Raw genomic sequence first — 24,286 nt, 5'->3', positions numbered from 1 at the left:
TGTGCTGAGAAAACACAGAGAACAATTACATTTGTGCCAGAGTCTTGCATCCCATTGCAAGAGCGGGTCATGAGATGTTTTCTCTTTAAACGCCACTTGTGCCTTACAAATTAATTAATAGAGGAATTTGCTTGCACTCCAGTTGTTCTCTTCTTTACGTAAGTGACCTTAGAGGGTTGCATAACCCAGCACAACACTGTGATTCACTGCAATGCTCTACCATATTTAGTCTTATTAGCAGCTATTTGAGAAACGCTGCTGCTCACTCTGGAGAGACATCATTTATAGTGCTATATAAAGGTCTCTATATTTTTCCCTCATGAAAAGGATTACGGCAGCATTCTTATCTGTAATGCAATCCAGAATAGGAAAGACTCATTGATTTTTGAGGAGGCGTTTCCAATATGGTGACCTGTTCCGTACTTTCATTTGAAGTGTAATTATAGAACAAAATACTAGGATTGGAAGTGCATGTTGTAGAGGAAAAAATCAAATGCACATTTTTTCTTGACATTTACTGAGAAAGAATCCTTGCCTGTTTTCTAAATGTTAATGAACAGCACACACAAGAAGAATCAGGGCATTTCTTCACAGAGTTAAGTACCTACCACGCTTACACCAACTGCAATAACAGTATTCTGAAAAATAGGGCGAGGGCTGAATTTTTGCTCCTAATGTTAGCTCTTTTACTGGAGAGGAACAACCAGAAGACAGATCTGTACTGCATGAGCATTTTAACATCAAAGTCAAGGAATAAATCCCTTGTCACTTTGTCCTCCTGCACTATGACTGTCATTTTCTGGATTTTGACAGAGCTAGTTCTAGTCTTATCAGTGCAAGTGGAAGAGGAAAAGAAACCTTGGTGCTAGTGTTAGTATGTATGCCAGAAACCCCATAACTTTTGGTGCTTTATCCTGTGCATTTGGGAGACCTTCTGTCTCCCAAAACTTGAGACAATTCATCAGATTTGACACGCTGCCAATTTTAACAGGAAATTATTTTTCTTGGAAAAAATAAACCTTTGATTCTGGTTAATCTTGATTTTTTATTTATGGGTAATGCCCATTTCCTGCCCCATCAGAGCAAATCCCAACCAGGCTCTACAGATTTTATCAGAAGCAATATAATTTTCATGCTGTGAGACATTAGGAAAATCCTGAGAAGTGAAGAACAAATTTCATATAAGGCACCTTCTACCAAAAGTAATATTCAAGGGCATTCCCAGGAAGAAGCCAGCATCTTTGGATATTTGGATCTTTTAAACTTTTTTCTTTTCCTGGAGAAAATGAAAAAAGGAGGTGCTTATATTGCATATGTATCTATATTGGATTCTTTTAAAATAAGTATTTTTATTCTTTATTATAAAGTTATGCCTTTTCTTCTGCAATATATCATGTACATAAAACCTAAAAGGCCACAGGAGTTGCTTGGTAGTTTTATGAAGCTTTTAGAATGCAATACTTATATTTCACAATTATTAAATTTTTTGCATTTTTTCCAGTGTCACTGTTGTTTTTCTGAGACTTGTGGAAGAAAGAAGCTAAAAGAAAGGGGATTTCTTTTTTATGGGGTAGAGGATAAAAAAGGTGGATCAACTCCTAGCCATTTAAACTCAGGATTCATGTGCAGTAAAAGATTATGACAACTCTAGAGTAAAGACTTCAACAGTACTGTCAATACCACGAAGATCAATGATGCCACTGCGTGAAATGACAGAGAGATACCAAATACTGCTGGAGGACACACATACAAATACGTCTTGCCTTTTTTGGCCCCTCCATCTTTAAGGGCAATTTGCTTCTCAAAAGCAGATATTCTCAAATCAGCAGGACAACAGGGTTGTCACTGTCCCGATCACAGCTTTACAACCACCTCCACTGCAGCTATCACTCAGGAGATGTTGCCATGTGTTTCCACCCATCAGACAACTACCAGATCTCATCTTCAGAGTGTCATGAGCTTCCTGCAGTCAGAAGATTACAGTGTGATAGTAGGTCTAGATGAGTCAGCCCGGGGGCTATAGAGATGACAGATAGGATGGAACAGTGCTCAATCACGACCTTTCAGATCAGAGTCCTATGAAGCAACTTGCACTTGTTTTAACAGTTGTCATCTGTGAACATGTTGATTCTGTTCAGAGTCCAACACCCTCCTCCATCACAGTTTCCTGGTGCTGTCTGTCCAAAGTGGAGACAGAAACACCAAGGGATCGAGCAAACAGGACTGGACATAAGGAAGTACTTTATTACTAGGAAGATATCACAGAGCTGGAACAGATGCCTGAAACAGTTGTACAAACTCCACCCTTGGAGGTTTTTGGGATTTGTCTGGATGAAGCCAGCAGTGCTAATTCTGAATTGGTGTCCATCCTTTTTTTGAGTGGAAGGCACGGCTATATTACCTCCTGAGGTCGTTTTCATTTCTAAGCTTTTGTGAAATGTATCTTAGGTGTCCTGGAGGTAGCCAACACTTCTTTTCACACTCTCTAGTCTATAATGGAATTGAAGCTACTCCAAGAACTGATCACATGTTGCCCATCCAAACCTCGCAATTGGCCTAATGCTTTCAGGTAAAGAACAGGGATCACATCAGACTGCTGTGTGATTTTGGTGATGGACTTTTCTTTGCCCAGTGCTGTGACTACTTTATTTCAGCAAGGATTTACAACTGCTTTCTTCTTGCTGCAGGTCTGCTGGTTTAGCAAAAACTTCTGTTGAATTTCACTGTTAATTCAGTCCCTTTTCCCACCTCCCTTAGACCTGCATATCAGATGGAGCAATTTACAAAGACAATGGAAAAGAAAATGACTGTGGGGTAGTAAAGAAAAGGCAGCTACAACAGCAAGTTGTAAACATACAGATTTAAACTGAGCTGAAAGAGTAGTTACCAGTGTCTTTTTGTCACACTGAAAAGGATGGAGCCCTGCAGAAACCTACCCCACTGATTATGTATTTTTTGTGGACTGTTAATTAACTGAAAATATATATAAATTTGCAGATAACATGAAGGAGAAAAGCGTATAAGAACTCTGGAGGACAGGTTCAAAATTAAAATTAATCTGGATAAACTGAAAAACAAAACAACCTAAAGCATGACATCTGAAGGGTAGAATTCTGCAAAGAGAAGAGCAAAGTGGTCCACTAAGGAAGACACTAAATGAATGAGTCCAAAATGGGAAATTATGTAGCAGGGAGAAGTACTACAGAGAATAATGGATAAGTAAGAAAAGAAGAGTCAACTGTGTGAACCTGCAGGGTAGAAAAGACAGCTCTATTTCTCTATTGACAGGGGAGATACACATGAGACACAGGAACTAATTATTCTGCTCTATTTGTAATGGAGTAAGCCACAGCTGGAATAGTAGGTCCAGCTGTGATCCTTGTACACTGAAGAAATGTAAAATTGTTGGAGCCTACAAGAGGGATAAGACACTTAGAAAATATGGTTTAGGAGGAAAGAATTGGGTTTATTGTAGGAATTTTTGATTATGCTAAAGATTGCTGTAGGGATGGTGATGACTCACTTTACTGTTTGCAATGTCTCCACCAAACAGCTACTGAAAAAGATTTAAGATCTGGTTCCTCCCCAAAACAGATGGATGGACTGCATGACATCTTTGATTTCCCTCCTCTACTCTTCCAGGACACAGTGAGTTGGACACAACTGCATTATCTTATAAGGAGTTATCTTGCTAATCCTCTTGGAAATCTCTTAGCCAGTTTTGTGGATAATTGTGTGAGAGCAGTGTGAATGAAGCAATTAAAACTGAGGACCAGAGGGCAAAGAAATACTGCCAGAAACTCCTGCTCAGATCAATTCTACTGTCTCTATTTAAATCCTTCTTCATCTGACACCTTGCACCAATATCCTGCTTCATCCCCAGGACACATATGTACTTCTGGGAACTGCTTCATTCAGGCTCTCCAACTCCCTTCTTCTCACATGCGCAGCACATCCTGCCACGCACGCTCTGATATCTCCCCCAAACAATTCTTTTGCAGAACCTAATGTGGCCTCAGAAAAGTGGCATGTTCTTGGCAAAAGGTTTTCATCTTTTTGAATAAGACTTTATTGCTGGGTAGCCATGGGAACGTGGCTTCCTTCAACTCCAAGTCTGTATAAATGTGCATCTCATTGTTCTAGTTCATGAGCAATGAGTTATGATTTGAGAGGTAGCACAGAGGGAGAGAAACCTCTGGAAAAAGCTCTTACAGAAAAGATGTAATCTTAATACTTGCACGAACCTCATTGCTGTGTTCTTTCAGCAGAGATTTTATTATATTTTATATTTTCAGTACTTGTCTTAAAATTTCCCCACCCCATGAGGAAGAAAAGCATTATATCTTTCTGCAGATTGGGATTTGGATTGGAAAACTGAGAAATATCCATGACTCAGAAAAGGATGGCAAGTCTCTCCAGCTGCAACACTCTGCCAGCATGTCCTACCCTGCCAGGGCCTACTGGTGATGTACATCCCTTCCACTGCATTGTGTAATTCTGATCCCATGTTAAATGTATTTCTTGATGTATTCTGTACAGTCTGCAAAGCCAAAAACTGGTCTGTGAGAAAGCATCATTGTCTAATGACTGTACCAGTGAAAAATAGAAAATAGCATCATCTATTGGCTGCTCCAGGTGTTGGAATCCTACACCCCTTTATATCCATCCCTGTGATTTAATTCTGACTTGCTATTACCCAAAGTGGAGCCCTTTTTCTCTGAGTATTCCCCCTGCATGGACTTTTTTATGAGATTTCCTGAATAAGTTGGACCTTCACTGGGGGAACCTGACTGACTCCAAACATTGTGATGTGGATAAGTTTTGAAGTGTGACTTTGTCTCATTGATTTTGAGGTTTTACTTCTCCAAAGAGTTTGGTGTGTGCTGTACTGGTTATAGGCAGGCATATAGCTAATAAATAATGGCTATATTTGCTGCTTACAAGCTACAATTTCCTGGTAGCCTGTAATATTTAAATATAAACTAGCTTCTACTATTAATTACTGCTACTGTTGGTGTATATCTATACATATACACATACTTACTTTTCTGGCACAAGCTTTGAATAACTTTAGATATACATTTTCCTTATTAGTAGTAGCTATAATTGCTTTAATAATAATAATTTACAGCAATCTGTGATAAAGATATTTTAGAAAATGAATCTTACATTTCCTTGTATGTTATGAAATCATGCAAACCCAGTGTCACAGCAACCCCTTAAGTCACGACTGTTGCCAAAAAGCAGGTCTACAGAAATTACTATCAATTCCAACAGGCTTATAATTTTGACCTTTCTTGCTTTATTTTCTAACATGCATCAGAAAACGATGAATGACAACAGTGGAAAAAGTAAAGCATCATAAGAACACAGAGTACAGCCTGGTTACTGTCCCTACCAGTGGCTGTGACTCTCCTGATGAGTGTGACCATTTGATGCAGCATAGCCATTACAGAACTGGTTCCCAAGGCAGAATCTGAGGGGAAAATAAGTAGAAGAAATGTAAGTTGAGAGGTGGAGAGAACTTTTCTGAAAAGACAAGCAGATCTGGTAAAAAGCACCAAAATACTGTAGTTTCAAAACAGGCAGCAGCAGAGGAGAGGAAACTGAGGCAAATGAGAGACAGGAGAAAGCAGAAATTAAATAACTTTTCAAGGGCACATGAGTGGGGAGAACAAGGACCTTCAGACTAAAGTACCAAAAAGTAGGGTGGGCTGTTGTGATCATCGGCAGGAGGAACATTGCTGGTAGGGGACTGGGAAAATGCTGTCCTTCAGCCCTCCTCTTGTTCCCATCCTCATCCTAGCCTGGAAACAGCAGAAAAGTCTGGACCCCTGGGCCAGTGACTCATTTCATTGCACATAGCAATGCTGGTCAGTTACTGGAAAGACCTGTCCTCCTGGATCTCCACACCTACCTGGAGTGGAGATTTGCATCAATATTACAGAACATGATGCACAAAGAACTTGTACATCTCTACAGCTGATGTCAAATAGCTGATTTCATCACTGTTAGATACACACCAAAACTAGCTGTTCTGTCAATAGGGAGCAGCTTTTCTTCCTGGCCACTTTGGCTTCTTTCCCTGTCTATAGTGACATATTTGCACATGCTGGAGCTCACTATACTGTTCATGGGTTTCGATGTAGTTTGGCAAATAGATAATTGCAACTTAGCATTTGTGCCCATTTGTTCAGAATCACTGTCTCACCAACAATGCAGTTTAAGGGCTTGCAAAAAATAAGGAAGTTGGTAAAACAGGCTTTGATTTCCAAGTTCTTCTGTCTGGATGAGAGGAGTCGAACTCTACTCATTCATGTATTCTGGTCTCAGTTGCACCATAGCCCTGTCTGCTGGGACATGTCCCAGGTTTCCTCTTTTTCAGTGCAGTGTGGCTTGTCCCACCGTACCACCAAGGTGAACCAGAGACTTGACAATGACATGCAGAAACCCACTCTTCTTACTATCAGAAAGGTAGCGATATACTTTTCAATCACACAAATCTCCTTTGATAAGTGCTCATTTTAATTCCCACTGATCTGATGCATAACCTAAGCACTTCCTGCAGTCCAGGCTAGCCCAGACAGAATAATATTTCCCCATGCTTTAAATGAGTTCGCCTGGAAGAGCTCATAATAAGGAAAAATACCCTGAGTTGCATTCACTGAGTGCCTTCAGCTGCTCTTTCTTCAAATTATGTCATCAAAACTAATGAAAAGTTGATCCAATTTCCCCTAGCTTCATCTCACTTCACTTCATCCCTGAATAGCACTAAATCATCAGCAGAAATTGGTTTAAGTATTAATGTTGCTGGAGGGAAAAACTGTTTTGCAGTGTTGTCGCACTGTATTTGTGGGGATAGGCATGACTGATGTGTGCATGCCTGTCACAGGACAACATTCCTGGCTCCTCCTCCAGGTCTGTGAGGTCCTGTCCCCTCATCCTCATTCACCCACTACAGGACTTCATAGTCACCACATAGCCCAGAATGTTAATCCAAGAAAAATCTTCAGAGCTCTTTCCGTCCACAATCCTGTCTCTCTATACACTCAATGAGGGAGGGTTGTTGGGGCCCAAAACAAGGCACAAAACCCCAAAGATTTGAACATAACAACATCAACTTCTCTCCAGTCTTGCACTGTCAGAGTTTCCAGTTCTGCAGCCCTGGGGAAAACAAAAGTCTTAATATGTCTCTTGGGCTTAGATTTGGGAGTAGGCAGCTGTGTTTGGTGTTGTCACTACAGCAGTGGTTGTCAAAGCAGTCACAAAATGGTTGTTTCTAAAAGGTAAGAGCAAATGTTCCAAGGTAAGCCTTATGATATAAAATTGTCTGGTTAAATTTTTCTCTATGCACAGGGGAAGTTGATGGGGGGCACTAGCAGGAAATTGTTTTAAGGATGCCATATTGAAATGCTAGCAGCACACATATTTGCAAAAAACCACAAGCGCGTAACTAGATTTTCTGGACAAATTATGTAACTGTCTGCATTCTTGCTCAAACAGAGATTTCAATCATATACCTAAGCCCTGCTTTAAATTATTTGCATACGTATTTGTCTTTAGAGGCAGCCATACTACTGTGATAGGGAATATAAATGATGTTTTTAATTTTTATGGATTCCAGTTTCATTCAAATTGGACTTAGCTGCCTGCTCACATCTCAACAGATATAAATTTTGCTGGCAGGAATACACGCAGCTTAAAACTGTGTGATGTGAATTTGGCTTCTGCTTCTTTTTGCTCCTTTATTTTTAAAAAAACAATGACAACTCACAGGGTGATTATTAGACATATACCTACATTAGTTATTAAGGTCAGCTTTGAAGGTATCTACAAGGACTCTCAGGTACATAACAAACCTTTTATCCACATTACAGCTATCTACACAATATTCCTTATCAAAGTGGAGCAGTAATACAGCTTTATTGAGGATGCCTTTTCCCTCCTTCTGGACAGGAGAGGAACTGAAAGAGGGGTGGGAAGGTAATTGATGCTGGTAGTCTCCTTGTGCTAAATATTCCCACAAGGAGGTAAATTCAAAAGGCCTACCAGAGGACAGCAAGGGAGACAAGGATAACCTGCGTTCTGTCCCTTGGCGCACGGACTTTATGAGACTGGTCTGGATGGGTGAGGATAACCATGAGCCCACCGACAGGTGTCTGAGCCTGATCCTATTCTAGCCATAGGAAGGAAGAAGGAGTCTCCTTCCCTAGACAGAATAGGATTGCTGGTGAGGGGAGGACATCTGATTTGACTTCGTGAGCACAAAAGAGACAGAAGCTTTTGTCCATGTAAGGACATTTCCTTTCAGCCCTTGCAAAGGGTGAATGCCCAATAATAGGAGAAAATAAATGATGGCAGGAGAGTAGAGGGCAGATCCAATCCTTAATGTGATTCTTGTTTTTCCTTCCCTGGAAAGCTCAGGCAGCTCCTACAGCTGGGGCATGAGTCATATACTGCACTTGCATTTACACTGTCATGTCTCTTCTAAGGGTGCTTTGCACCACTACTGTTCAGTAGTGGAACCTTAATCTCTCTGTTAAACCCAATCCTGTGTGTTTCTGGCTCATAAGCAAGATTTCTAAAAGCTGAAGAACTGACACTCATTAAGATGACTAGTCCCCCCAAAAAAGTTGTGAAAACAGGTTTACCCCTCAGCTCTCGGTATACTAGCTCAAGGAACTACTAGCATTTATTTACTGTTGCTGAATCCCTCTGAGAAAATTAGGTTATCACTTCATACAGATTAATTGGTTACTTTGCTTTGACCTACATGTCAGATTTCATACATTCTCATATACTTTACATCAGTGATTGTTTGAAGGAGGAAAGTACCAAAGATAACAGAGAAAGAAGAAGTGTATGTTCAACCTGACACACCTCAGTGCTGCTAGGATCCATAAATAGGCTGTTGATTTAAACAGAGCACTCAGCCAAGCTGAGCAGGACTTGGGCTACAGTCAAGTCAAACACAAAACCAAACTGCAAACCTATTCACTACCAGAGTCATAGTTACTTACCTTAGTATTAGACCCAAACCCCTTGCATGTGTCTTGTTAGGTAAATTTAAAACCACTTGTGATGTGACAGAAATTATAATTAATCAAATTATTTTTTTTTTAATTCAAACAACCATTCTTGCCTCTTGAAAGAAATAGGAAGTAGGGATTTAAATAAAGTACCACAACGCTGAATAACACCAGTTTGAGACATCATCACAGAAATTAGACTGCAATTTGGCAAAAGATCTTCCCATATTTTTCTTTGCAACATTTTGATTACAAGTGTTTTACAAGGCCAGTAGTGTTGCTCTCAAGGTGGAGAAGCCAAGTCACAGGTGAGTGAGATTCTAAAGGTACAGATAGGACGCCTGCTTGTGGAGTCAGCAGAGTGGACCAGTGGTACTTGTTTGGAGCTCAGACTCGCCTGCTGTCTCTGGGACAGCTAGCAAATATGTCTGGCCCTTGAGCAGGATATGCAGGTGACGATGTATGAGAAATCCTCTGAAATTCCTGAAAGCCCCCCCGAAATTTTGGGCAGGTTTCAGATAGGATCAGCTGCAAATGCTCAGTTATCCAGTGGTGTGTGCCTTTGGGGCACCTCCGTAACCACGGGTCAGTGCAGGGGGTGAAAAGCCCCAGCTACGCACACAGACAGCTCAGTGTGGCAGAGTTTGACAGACAAGCCTGTCTTGCACTGGGGAGCAGGGCACCGCACCCAGCGCTCCAGATGTGTCTCGCCAGGGCTGAGTAGAAGGGATCACATATGTGGTAAGTTGCAGAACTGTCTTAAAAATCAGGTTCATCAAAAAAATCTCTGCAGTTCACAAAAATAGGAGGCATTTAAATAAATTCTGAACCCCGTATTTATAATTATACATGATTCAATTCATTTTTGCAGCACTGTATGTTTGGAATAAATACTTACAGGTTATTTATTTCAGAATGAAATTTTATACTGAATACCACAATATTATTATCATGAAACTGAAAGATCAATATTGCATTTCCTTCCTTTTTTGCACAAACAGAAATTCAAATGTAAATCCACTTAAAATTTAGTATGAAAGGTGACCACTGGGAAAGGAAAGCAGAAAAAAAAGAAAGCAAAACTTCTACCTGATTTTCTTAATGTTTCTAAATCTCTAAATGATATTTGTCTGAATCATGGTCAGTCAATATCACAGCAGATGGTGCCTGACACTTTCAATCCTGTTCTGAACAGTATCTCCAAAAACATTCAGTCTTCTGTATTGTACAAAATCTAGAACACAGGGATATTTACTCCCAAATGCTTAGTTATCATCTCACTTTTGGCACATATAATATTTTTGAGACCACAGGGCAGAAATTAACAACCAAAGTTCATGGTCTTTCTGCACTATGAAACAAAGTAATTTTATTGAGTGTTTGTCTGCAGTAAAGGACCATAATGATTCTGAAAGCAACACCATAAATAACAGAGAGGTGGTAAACTAGTGTCAAGAGGGCTTCATTTTAGCCAAAAGTAGATCAATGTACTTCGAACTTTAATATTGATAAAAAGAAAAAATGAGACATCCGATTTTACTGGTTTTTAGCAGGTCAGAAGAGTAGAGTGTTCAAATTATTAGCTAGATAAAAGAGGTACACTTTGTAACATTGCAAACCACAGGAAAATAGATACTGATCTTCACATTAGCAGTGAACATAGTTTTCCTGAGCCACCATGTGAACAAGCAGCTCACATCTCCAAGGAATGCTGTCAGCTGACGCAGCCGAGGAAGAGTCAGGCATATTCCCAGTTAGCTTATTCCTAACAAGAGGTTAAAGAGATCCTGCTAACATTGTACGTCATGGCGGACCTTAAAACTGGACGTAGATAATTAGCAGCTGATAATTTAATAGAGAGATTCCTGGGCAGTGCCTGGAAGTTCTCTAGGAGAGAGGCTCAGCTTACAGGTCATCCTATCAATCATTTTTACCCTAAAATAAAGGAGCAACAAGACTAAATAACCATGTGGAATGGGCATAATGGTGCTGATTTAACAAACTGCAATATGCCAGAAAGAAGCTGCTAATTATATCTATGGAATCCTATGAGATGGGAGATATTATAACACATTCTTAATACCCAAAATCCTTTCATATACACTTGTTCAGAAATGGACATTCAAAGGTACATGAAGGCTCCCTAAGAAAAGCAGCCTTGGAAATCTAGTGTCATAAATATGCTCTAAGCAAACAAAATGAGAAATTATTAAACCTTCAATTAAGCACTGTCAGATATATTATAATTACATGAAAGCAACAGCATGCAAGATGAATTGTTAAACAGCTAAGAGAAACAGTGGATAAAGAAAAATTATTTAATATAGAGTATTATGAAATTACTAATGTTTCAGTCAACAGTAATATGCCATGTATGAGATGGTCAGATGCTTTCCTGTCACTGGTAAGTGCTGTTTTTACTTTCATATTCCATACCCAGGGATGCATAGTAATGCCAACAGACCACAGGAGGCCCTTAAAATGACCACAGACCCCTTTTCAAGAGGGTTGGTAGCCCTCACAAGACAGGATGACACATCCCATTCCTGTTAGGTTCTTTTTGCTTTTTAAAGCTGTTCCAATTTATCTCTGCAGTTTGCAGGAAGCTGTCAAAATTCAGCAGACAGAAAGCCCCCAGGCTAAAGAAATAATTTCTCCCATCAAACTCCATTTAACTTTGCTTGAGTTATAAAATGTTAAAAACCATAGGCTCCCCATTAAAGCTTGAAAACCTCAAGAAAAAATACTTCTGGCAAAGTGACAAGTTAAAAAAGAGGGAGGGAAGAGGATTTGTGCATTGGTTTATTGCACTGCCAAGCAGCACCAGAGGGTTCTGGGGGACACCAGACCATGGGAGCCTGCGCCAGGTCTGGCTGCTCTGGCCAAACCTCTCCTTACACCTACACATAGTCCCTTTGTATTGTGGCACATAAAGCAAAATCTGCTCAGTCCATGCAGCAGGGTCAGGAACATTTAACCAGCCTCTGAAGATATGGCATTGAGCACCAGCCTGGTGTCTGGGATGACAGTCTCCTCTGGCCAACAGCTGGCACAGCAGCTGGAACACTGGACCACTGTGCTAGCAAGGCTAAGTTCCACATGACAACCTGCTCCTGAGGAGGTGAAGGTTAAGGTTACAAAGATTTCTTTCAAGTTTTTTTCTTTAAAAAAAAAAAAAGTTAAATTTATAACCACCTGAATAATCTTGGTTCTCTAATTAATTCTGCACATCCATCATGATATAGTCTACTTTTATTCCTCTGTGCTATTTTTTCCCTTGTTGTGATCCAATTCATCCCACGTAGTGTAATGATATTCCTTGCAGAGGGGAAAGAATAGTGATAGCACATGCAGCCATGATATGATTTTCCCTTCATTTATTGTGGCTTTATAATGTGATGCTGATCATATCTTTTTCTCCCCACTACAACATACAAGAAATATTGGTGAACTGTTATGCATTTGATGAATTTCATTTTATCATTTCTGACCATTTTTTCCCTAACTTCTTCTTTGTGATGTGTCGCAGTGTTATTTTGTTTAATTTAGTCTATAAACTTCCTTACAGTCAGAAAAACTATTGTGTCATTTAATCAATGCCCCTAGCACCATAAAAAATTTATTATTACATTTTTCTCACTACTGACATATTTAAAAATGTTGCAGCTATCTTAAGTGATGAGCTAACAGAATTTTTATTGTGAGATTAGTCCCCTCTTTGAGATTTTACTGACGGAAATTTTTGCTTCACAAAAATAATTTCTTTAAAAAAAATCTTAAAATTCACATTTCTGCCTTATAATTCCATGCCTTTGTTTCTATGTCTTTTTAAAGCACCTTTACCAGGCTCACTACTTATAATACACAAAACTTGGCAGGCAGTAAATCTTTCAGTTAATCAGCATGTACACAAGTCAAAGCTTTAATTGAAGTTTAAAGCTTTTAATTTAGCTCCTCAAATATTTTCTCCCAAGTACCAGGCGTTTTGACAGTGATGTTGCAGGGGCTCAGACACTGCTAAGTTCTAATGAACCATTAATCTGAGCTGTATAATTTAGCTTCAGAGCATAAAAAATCAGAATTCATCTACCACTGAGTACCACTGCAACCTGCAACCATGTTAAAAATGTAAAGGCAGATAGAAGACTTTTACAGGCAATTTCAAGACAGCTGCTGAGCCCTTATTTGAAGAGATTTTCTTACCCTTTCCTTTCTTGTATCAGTGAAAGGAAGATTGCATCGATCATCCATGAAACCTGACCATAAGGACAGAGTCATGTAACTATTGAATTTATTGAAATTAGTGAATTATTCGTGAAAGTATTGAAAATAGCGGTTTCAGAATAGAATTCAGCATCATAAAATGTAGCTTTTAAATGAAAATTTAAAAAAAGGTTGCAGAATCTCGCTCAGTGGAGATATTCAAGAACAGTTTGTATGCAATCCTGTGTAATGACCACTAGGATAAACAGGCAGGTTGGGCCAGAGGACTCACTGTGGTCCCTTCCCACCTGACCCATTCTGTGATTCTGTGAACACAATCACAGGACCTTCAAAAAGGAAATCTGTGTTGCTCTAATATGGCTCTGAAATGCACACTTGAAATCAAGAAATCACAGATAAGGCTTCATGTTTGAGAACGTTTAGAACATTGCATGGCATTTATATGCAAAACATTCCTTCACTTAACAGCTCAGGCAGTTTGCACAAAAGTGCGAAACCCCTAAAAAGACTAATGAAGAGCAACAGCTGCCCTACATGGATTTCAGATATTTTACTGCAAAGGTTTAGTGCACAGTGTGTACACAGCAGAGCTTTGAACCTGGGAATAGGCCCTTTTACTTGTAGAAGTGAAAGGTCCTCAGTAGATATCTTACCAGAAACTGGGTATTTTTATCCAATTTCTTCAGCTTATGAGGACAGAAGGACTCCAGCCCCATTGAGCTCAGTACACTGAGTGTCAGCCTGCCCTTGGTTGATGAGGAAGCTGAAGCCAGGAAAAGTGATGGGCTCCCTTCACGCTGAACCTCCAGGCAAAGCATTTTAGAGAAAACTGAGGTGGAAGATGACATAAAGAAGAAAAGTTTTAAAAGTGCCTCACAATTTTGCTGTCAAATCAAGAAACCCATTAAAAAGTTAGGAAGAGCTGAGGGAATTATTATTCCACGGGGACTTTGTACAACTGGAGTGGAACTGTCTGTTCCTGAAGATGGCTCTCATTCCTCCAAACCACACAGGGGTCTGAGGGGAGGGCCTGTGGGCAAGATCTCAAACATCAGTTTACATCTACAGAGCACACTTAAAGCCAAAGGATGTAGCACTTATAAATTGTTTAAAAAAATGATTCCACCTGCCATAGGAGTGCAAAAAGCAAAGAACTGCAGCTGAATTTACAGCAAACATGTAACTTTCCATAGCTGAAGAGGTCTTTATGCACAATGCTCATCAAAAGCAGAGTTAACTACTGTCTGTATCACAAAAGGTGTTTATTATCCTAACATACAGTGGACTGGAGTGACTGATTATATCCAAGCAGGAATCTGCACATTGATTGCTCATTGATTTAGAAGTAGTCGATGACACTGCTTTGTCATGTGGATGATGACACAGTAGAGATTGTGATACAGCATTTTATCAATTAATCAAGATCCAGTTCTTAAGCTGAATCAGAGGAACAAGCATTCCTGGAATTAGTATAGAAGTGATTTTGCATGGTTCAGCATTTTAGCTCCCATAAGACTTACTGTACTTTACAGAGACTCATTTTCTTAATTGCTTGTAGGCATATAAATTATCATAATAAATTCCTAACATGAGACAAAAGAAAACTTTTGAAACATTTGATGCCATGATGGTTTTTTGCCTTTTCTTTTATACCCCTTTTATACATTTTTATAATTTCTGTATTCTTAGTGGGGGTTTTTGCCTACATTCTTGGACTTGTTTGTCAAGCTGAGAGACTAAACATTTTAGAAGCTTCATAGCTAGGGATCAGTGTGCCCCAGACCCCAAGGTCCTCTCCAGAACACATTCTGTAAACTAAGATAGAACCATGCAGGGGAAGGTTCCTTGGGGAGGGGGGCTCACTTGAGCCTCTCATTGGGGAATCTTTGATAGATATGCTAATTAGTAAGACCTATAATGTTATACCAGATCTTTTGGGGGTGTGCATTGAGGTGTGCATTGAGGTGCATTCCACTTGGACGTGATGCACCTAAGGATCCTTAAAATAAATACAAAGGTAAAACCCCTTTTTCCCTTCCAACCATGTTTGACTCTTGATTTTAAGACTAGGAAAAGGCATTACATTCAGCCAAAGAAAAGAAAACAGCCACCACAGCTCTCTACCATATATTGCATACCATTTTTTTAAGCAGGTCCCTCTAATTTGACAACAAAATTAATATTATTCCAAGTTTTCCATAAAATGATTTATTTTCATAAGACAACAACTTCAGGCATTCTTCACAAAATATTAACTTGCCATTCAATTGAGAAAGATTTTAAAGCCAATGTAGGAAATGACACACCTTTTTCTATGGCCACTGATGATGCAAACCATGGATATACAAAAATGTTTATGATAAACTGTTCGTTACTGCACAATCAACATGGGAATATTCCATGATGTTCAAGACACCAATAAAACTGCAAGAAATACTTATAAATGTGAAGTATGTACTACAGTCAGCTAGCTTGAATTTGGTCATGCATCAGCTGTGACAACATTATGACTTTACTGATAATGATGACTTTGGGATACACATTTCTGCCCACAGATAAGTGGAGAAGGATAACAAATGGCTTCTTGCCAATTGCCTTCATCTATACAATACAGCAAAGCATTCAAAAGATAAATCAACAGATAAACGTGTGGACTCTAAAGCAATAATTTTGACTTTTTTTTCTGGAATTCCAAATTTCAAAACTACTGAAGATCCTAAATTTGGTCAGTTTGAAGCAGCAAGGTAGGGTAACCTGCACCATGGCTCTTTCTGTGTCTTGTGATTGACAAAATATTAAAGTGGTTTTCTGTTAAGAGGAGTTCCTATCGAATGGTGGGAATTTCCACCTTGAAACTTTTAAGTTATTTAAAAATAATACATTTTGGGAAGAAGCAGACATATTTTTGGTGGCTTTTATTTCTCTCAAAAACTGACTACATCTTACAACCCTTCCAAAATTAGAATACTACGTATGTGCTGAAGTTTATGAACTCACTGAGAAGTAAAACGTAATAGAAATGCCATCAAGTTTGTTGGTCAAGAATGCCATTCCTATTTAAAAGCATGACGTGACAAAACAGGTAAAAGCAGAAGTGAAACATTATTTAGAGACATAAAATCCATAAAAATTTCTGTTTGAATTCATGAACAACAGTATATTTTCTTAATCTATTCACTTGTTGTTGGGGTTTTAGTTTAGTCTTAGTTTTTTTTCCTGTTAAAGGAATTTTCTCCCATATGCATGTTGCTAGGGGACAAATAGCTGTACTTAAGAAAGACAAAAAGGGGAGTGGGGCGGGCCTGGCTACTCTTTTGTCTACACCTGGGTGGGAAATAGCCTGACAGCCGAGAAGGCTGGCACTGGGTTTGTGATTGCTGTTACTGCTATAGTTGTTGTTGTTTTGTTTGACTGGTTATATACATACATATATATAGTAAAGAACTGTTATTCCTATTTCCCACATCTTCGCCTAAGGGCTCTTGATTTCAAAATATAATAACTTGGAGGGAAAAGGGGTTATATCTGCCACTTCAAGGGGGGCCTCTGCCTTCCTTAGCAGACACCTGTCTTTCAAAACCGAGACACTTGTTTAAAAAAATACAATTACTTTTTAAGGAAATCATAAGGATTCCTGAAAGGCTGAAACCTGACAAAAAGTTAGATCATAAAAAATATGTATGAAAAAAAATTGTGTACTGAACAATTCAGTAAGAGATTTATACATATTTCAAGAGTTTTATATTAGGAAATAGGTAATATTCTACCTTAAAATTCTGTTGTTTCAGTTTATTAAACCATATGGGTTAAAAACCACTTTATTATGTTCAGCTGAAGTATAGCCAGATTAGTTCTTCCAGTTTTGAGGGGGATTGTTTCAGTGAGCTCGTTTCTTTCTAGTTCTTAGATATCCATTTCATAAAGCTGTCTACTCTACTCTGTTCTTCCTTTTTACGTTCAGTAAACGTTTCATTAAAATATTTTCTGCATCAGAAACATTGCCTCTAGAGTCAACAACTTTTTAAAGAAACTCTATTTATTTACTTCCTCTCTGTAATGTATCCATGTTAGCTTTTCATTGCATATGGGGAAAAAGAGGAACTTTTGTGTTGACAGATTCCATACAATGTACTGACTGTTAGTGGAATGTGAAACATGCAGGCATAAAAGCAAACTAAATGAAAATGGCTCTTAACATCTGTGTTTATTTTGTAGCACATGGTTTGAGAAAATGTGCATTCATTTCAAATAGCTGTACAAAAAATCATCTGTTTTTGTGCAATGTTTTAATCCACATTTACATGTATTGAGCTTTACATTTGCCAGTAACACTACAGTATAGTTACTGTTGACACTGTAATGGACACACAGCTGCAGCAAGGAGAGGATAAAGGAGTGGCATTTGTTGTAGAAAATAGGATAAAACCAGAAAATAGGATCATTTTCATTTTCTCCACTCCCCCTGCTCATCTTTCCTTTCATACATGTTAGCATACTTCTTGTCTATAAGCATAAAGACAACTGTGTGTATTTCTTTGAAAAAAAAAATAAATAAATAAATAAAAGAACCTGAACTTGGACTTCAAATATTAGTTCCCCCAAAGGTGTTTGCAAACTCCACTAATGTAAAAACTCCATCTCTGACTGCTTGGGACAGAGCCCAGTGCTGTGTGTCATGCACAAGGAGCATGGTCAGTTTGGTGTTGGGTGGCTTTTCTGCCTACCTCTCTGCAGATGCCACAGGATTCTAGCAAAAGTGGCAGGAAGAGCAAGCCATCCTTTATGAGGGACTTAACTTGATGGCAGACTCATGGCAATAGATTTTCCATAATGCCTTTCATGCAGCAAAACGGTTCTGGCACTACACCTCTTCTTTCAGCTGGGCTTTATTTTGTGAGATCCCTGACAGGGAGCAACATTATCCTCCTTGACAGAGCAAGATCCCCAAGGAGAACTCGAGTATATGCATGGAGGGAAGCCATTAGAACCCATATTTCAAAGCTCTCTACCTAAAGAGTGAGGGATTCTCTATTTGCAGTTGTATGCTTTTTTTCCCTCCCTGCAGAAAATGCGAAATACATTCCCAAAATCTGACAGCAGCTACAGCTGGAATTTACTCAGGTTTTCAGAGAGGCAGGTAGCAGATCTGTGACTTCACTTTAAGCTGAAGCCAAGTTCTGTCTCACGTTTTCCTGTGCAGCTGTGATTTGGAAAAATAATACCTCCCAGCCTTGCAATGCAGGTTGTTGTTCTCCCTGCAGGTTTACAGAGATTGAACAGAGATAGTTGTTTCATTTAAAGGTTTCCAGCTAGTTGTACCCCAGACTAACCCCATTATAACTTAGGAAGTGCTGCTCAGCTGAAGAGTAATTAATAGGTAGGATGAAGGATGACGAACAGTCAAGGAAGTGATGGTGTAGATTAAGAGCTTGTAGCAGGTGTGAGAAGCCCAGTTAGTATCCAACAATAGAAAAACAACTATTAGCCTCACACTCAAAAGGAAAATGAAGACTACTTGCAACAGTGTGACTTACCATTCTCCAACCAAGACAAAAGAAGAGAAAAAGGGAATATAAACGTTGGCAGAGGAAAAGCAGCTGCTGAGGTAAGCACTCCCAGTCTCAAATGAAAAATTGGAAAAATTGTAAAAGTGGTCAGAACAAAGAACCTAAATCTGAATGCACACAGAGCCTGTGGCTTGGTACTCATGTACTCCTTGGCACTCCATATACCCCAAGTACCCACTGCTGGACAACAGAGTAGTCAGGTGATATTAGAAAGGAGTACTTACCACTGCTTAGTTTTGTACAATTTTGTTTGTTCCCAGTAAGTTTCTCCATTAGATTTGTACTGTCTCTACCTTCCCTGCCAACTGTTTGATTACTTGCTGCCTGGGTTAATGCCTTCAACCACAGCTGCAGCAGCGAAGCAGAGAAAAAGGGGTGAAGGACAAGAAGAGGAACAGCTTAGGTGAGGGCAGAGTTTCTTTCTACAAGGAAAAGTTGTAGGTGAGAAAACAGTAATTGTAGAACAGTGTTCAGTCAGTGGAGTGTAGTTTTAAGTGCAAATTAAAGCTCAGAGGAAAGTGTAACTCTGAAAGTGGGCTTGATGCCAATTAAATAGAAATGCAGCCTGAAACTCTCTGCAGAAGAAACAACGATTCCACAGCTCTGTCACTAAAGTCTGTTTCCTTCACTAGGAGATGCCTTTCCCATTAAGAAAGACACATTGCCTTGTTCTCGTCTCAAAATAACTCAAAAATTTCTTCCTTTGGTTATGACTGTTCAGTTCCTTGTCATGGCAGGAAACCAAGTTAAACTGATGAGTTGCTGTTGTAATTTTCTGGAGTCAATTTGAGGCTCATGCAAGCTCATCAGGGAGAAAGATATAGAGTTCCATGGGGTATTAGCACTGACTCGGTGTGTATTATCCCCTCTTCTCCACACCTATCCCAAAATAGTGCCAGAAACAAGCCAAGAACACTGCCAGTATCTACTACTATTGAACTTACTACTTCGATTTCTCAAGCAATTTACAAACGATTGAAATGTTGTTAACAGCTTCAAAATCCAGCCTCCAAAATTATTGCTGCCACTTTTGACCAAAAGTGTCCTAAATATAACTTGTTTTCTTCTATGAAAACTATGATTAGGAGACTCAGTGAGCCCTATAATTTTAAAATTACTCCACAATTATTTCTCTCTGTTTGCTACTTTGCAGCTTTTACTATTTCCTGTGGCATGAATCTCCATTCCCTGTACAGGGACTTTGTTACGGCTTTGTCTTTTAAGACCCTGACTGGAGACTGCACCAGGATATACAGCCAGGTAGAACCAGGGAGCAGCTTGTAAAGAGAACATTTGTTGGTACCTCTGTCACTGTCTCTGTTAACAAAGGAAGAACATTACAGGAAAAAAAATAGAATCGGGAGGTTACAGCAGGTTAGAAACGGACTAGCACATGGTACTGCAAGAAACTTCAACTGTGTGATGTACAAACAGGGGCTTCATAAGTGGCAAAGGATGAAATTTTTCTGTCCTGCACAGCTCTGCTGAGAACCTGTCTGAAGTACAAATTTGCAAAAATATCATGAAGATCACAGAAAAGAGTAACACTGTTTCTGAGAGCTTTAGAAAACAGACTGATGAGAAATGATTTTCAAGAATTTTGTTGCTTCTATCTAGAATAGAGAGACTTAAAGAAAAAGAGAAACAGAGGTCAAATGTTTTCTACATCTTCCAAAATAAACAGTTTTCATAAAGGACTGCAATCAATGGTTTCATTTTGCACCGGGCATGGAAGGGAAGGTTCTTTGCCACAGAAGATAAATAATCAAATATAAGAGAAAAACACCTTCCAAAGGTAGTGATATGGTGAAACACAGATACCAGGAATATATGGCACTTTCAAAGCAGTGCCAAGGACACGCACTTAATCTTCCCCAGAGAAGGGAGGTGGCTAAAAGGACTTCTTCAAGACCCTTACAGCATTAGTATTTTCTTTAGTTCACATACTCACATGTGCACAACATAAATTCTACACTCTCAACTTCCAGAGTATCTCACCAAGTTGCCCCCACAGTCAATTGAAAAATGTTACTGTCATCACCAGAAGCTCCTAGAGAGATTTCATTCATCAAATATCTGTTGGTATTAGCTGCCAAGTAGACAGCTGTCCTAGTAGTGAAGTCCTCCCTTTCATGGCTCCTCTTCTTTTGCTGGTAATGTTTCGTGCTAGTCTAGTACAGATTGCATATAATCACTTCTCTCTCCTCATTTCTGCTTATAGCAATTTGCTGTCTTCATAGAACTCAAGCACCTTTTGTTTTATTTTATACTGTATATAATATAAATACGTTATTTCTATAAACCATATGTTAAGCTGATTCTTACAATGGAACAGCTGCCTTGGATTTGGTGGGCTGGTCCAAAGAGCTCTCAAGAGCACTTACTCTAAAATCACTGGAGCAGGTTTGTATTCTTCTGACAGAGGACCCAGTGAATATTCAGCAAGCACATACCTACTCATGGTGTGATATGAACCAGGTGTTAAGAGGAAAACAGGATGGACATCTGAATGGGGAGGTGTTGTTTCAGTGACTGAGATTTTACTGAAAATAAATGATTTTTAAGCAGGAGGTATTGATTGCTGCTTCACTCCCAGCCTAGATTTTAACAAAATTTTGTCACATGCACAGTATTTTCTGCCTTAGCCTTCTGACTAAAAATAAGATTAAATGAAAAAAATAATGTGTAATGTGCTCCTAATGATTTATCCTGTAAAACTGTGGTACCCAAACTTGGCTGCAATCTATAGTCATCATCTGAAACCCCTTATCACCTATAGTGTTCACACACAAGTTATAGTCCTTCTAATCTCATAAATCTTAATTAGCTTTAGCTCTGATGCCTTAGAGTCTCTGATTAAGGAGGTCATAGTATCTCACTTTGCTGCAGGATCCCTCAAGAAGCAAAGTAGAGCATTTGGAGGATAGTCTGATATAAAGTTAATAACCTACAAGCATTATGTTCAGACCTGATATCCTTGATTAAGAAAATTACTGTTGTCCCATTTGGAAGTTCCTAAGAAATAATAGGACAGATAAAAGTAAAACATTTAAAAAAATGAAAGCGGTCATTTAGCAATGTAGTTCTGATGACTACCTTTAAGAAAAAATCATATCACAAATGTATTTTATATTGGTGTAGTTCACCATAGAGAAATTTGGGTGCTGGTACCTGAACTATACACTTACTGGTTTTAACTGGAAGAGTGCTGAAGGGTTTACTGCATTGCTGGTGTGACTTGTTGTGTGCAACCTGGGGAACCCACTTTTCCTTGGTCTTCCTTTATCTAATACTGCTTTTAAAGATACAAAAGACAGTTGCTTCTCACATTTTACAATTTGTGCCATTAAAGACAATGATCTGCCATACTCTATGCTTTCTTCTCTTCTGTTCTAGGCTTGCCCTTTTTTAACCCCAATCTTTATGGCACAGCTATCAATTTGCTTTGTATTTCCAGCAGGCAAAACCTTGTGCTTTTTTTTTCACCTATGCAGACTTACTTTGTTCCTTAGATAGGACTTAAAGCATAACTTAACTTAAAGCTAGACTGTTTGCCACGTCTTTCTGCACTGAGGCAAACCCTCCAGAATGATTTAGTGTTCTTGCAGACACGTAGGGGGCCATATACACAAATAATGATGTGCAACACATTGAGCTGGTTTTAAAAGTACCCTTTCCGTAGGAAGTGTTCACCAAAGATTCAAGAACCAATGTAGTTTGCCTCATATAAAGCAAAACCTACAATGCATGGATTCTTTGCCATCACCTTCCTCACTTACTTGTTTTTCCTCACTCCCTCTCCCTTTCTTTCTGCTGGAAAGAAGTAGGAAAAAGAATGAATAGGAAGCAGTGGAGTGAATGGGGCAATTTGTCAAATTTTCCTCCTTCTAAAGGGTCTCATTCTCTGTTTTCTTGCTCTTCCTTCCTCTGTCTATAACAAGCACTGTTTTAAAATAGAAAGGAAGAAAGTAAAAGAAGTCCTGAATTTTTTCTTTCTAATCTTCCCTCTCCCTTACCACTAGGAAGAGGAAAAAACTAATGAGATGCACATAAGAAAAAAGGGATTTTCCATATTTTCAAGACAATCTACTCCAAAATCCTCCCAAATTATATTGGTTTATTCAATTCTGATCATGGATATCTGGAAGGTGACAAGATACAGTGGTTTTCTTTAAAGTAAAGTGAGCAACTTGAGATGTTATTTTATGCCTGAAGTTTGACTTTGATATTCATTAAAGGTATTCACCTTCCAAAGGTGACAGAGAAACAGCAGCTGTGGACAGGTTAGTCACAGCTGAATCTGCAGTAATGCCTTCTGCAGGAATCCCCCTATCTTACATATTCATGGAGTTTTTACCCTCTGCCTGTCTCTCTTCTCAAATTCAATTTGCCTTCAGCCCTTTGAAGCCTGACACATCTCCCCAGGGAGTTTGCCTCTGTGTTTCAGAGGGATATTTGGCTTCCCTACATGCAGAGACATTGCGTCTTGTCTGCTGAATCAGTAGATGCTCAGATCTGTGTGTGTGGATTTGTTGTGCATTCAGTGGTTGCTCTGTGAAAGCTTCCAAAGCCATGGAAGAGTAAGGATCAACAAAGTTGATCTTCAACTCATTCAACTCAGTCCATCTTCAGGAGAGCAGGGCAGAAATTCAACCTCATTGCTCTCGGGATGGGCGGCTAACACAGACACCTGCTTGTGGCCACATCACAAAGCAGGAAATATTCTGTCAATGGGGCCCCACACAGCTCCTGCCATCCTTTTCCCCATGAAACCTGCATCTGTGCCAGACACCCATGGTACCAGACAAGCACATGATGGAGACCTGCAGCTCAAAACCACGGAGCTCTGAGCTCTGGGTATTTATGGCCCCCACTGATGCAGCATCTCCAGTGTTGGGCAGTGCAGGTGTCAGGCACAACACACAGCTCGGTGGGTGATAGAGGAAGGTTTGTGCTGCTGGCCTAAAGGCATTTTGAGGTGACATCTGTACTTTCCCCCAGGACTTCCCACGGGATGGCATCTGCTCTCTCCCTGCCAAAACACAGGCATATGTTATGTTAGCCAGTGTCAGCAAACTGCATGGTGATGGCCACATTTTTCCTTACACAAGCAGAGCACTTTATCACAGTGAATTACTACAGTACTAAACCAAATGTAATTAATTGGTTAAACCCCTCTTAAGAATTAGATCTTAGTTTCTATTTGTCTTCTTTCTTGGAGAAAAAATTAGAAAATTAATGCTATTTCTTTAGCTGTGACAGAAAACAGAACTGAGAAAATTATTCTGGAAGTTGAGAGGTTTTCCTTTCTTATAATGTTATAGCATACTTTCTCAAACTGAAAATGTCACAGTGAAAATGCAATGTACTTCTGCTTGCTCTGCTATAAAGAACAGTAATTCCTCCCCAGAGAGGACATCAGCACTCCAAGAACTTTTGCTGTCCTAGATACAAGATTTCAGCTAT

At 39.3% G+C, this 24,286-nt stretch overlaps 1 long non-coding RNA gene across 3 annotated transcripts in view; it reads right to left on the bottom strand.

Moving 5' to 3' along the window:
- Positions 1 to 24,286, bottom strand: part of LOC108446601 — a 72,498-nt gene that overhangs the window by 23,611 nt on the left and 24,601 nt on the right. For 2 of the 3 annotated variants that reach the window (XR_001861827.1, XR_001861828.1), the window contains exon 3: positions 5,399 to 5,476. The exons of the other annotated variant lie outside the window; for it this stretch is intronic. This is a non-coding gene — a long non-coding RNA (uncharacterized LOC108446601). The remainder of the gene's footprint in view (positions 1 to 5,398; positions 5,477 to 24,286) is intronic. 3 annotated transcript variants of the gene reach the window in all.

This window comes from Corvus brachyrhynchos, unplaced genomic scaffold (genome assembly GCF_000691975.1).
Source record: "Corvus brachyrhynchos isolate BGI_N302 unplaced genomic scaffold, ASM69197v1 scaffold202, whole genome shotgun sequence".
Classification (NCBI taxonomy): Eukaryota; Metazoa; Chordata; class Aves; order Passeriformes; family Corvidae; genus Corvus; species Corvus brachyrhynchos.
The sequence above is the reverse complement of the archived record's forward strand: the minus strand, read 5'-3'. Positions and strand labels throughout refer to the sequence as shown.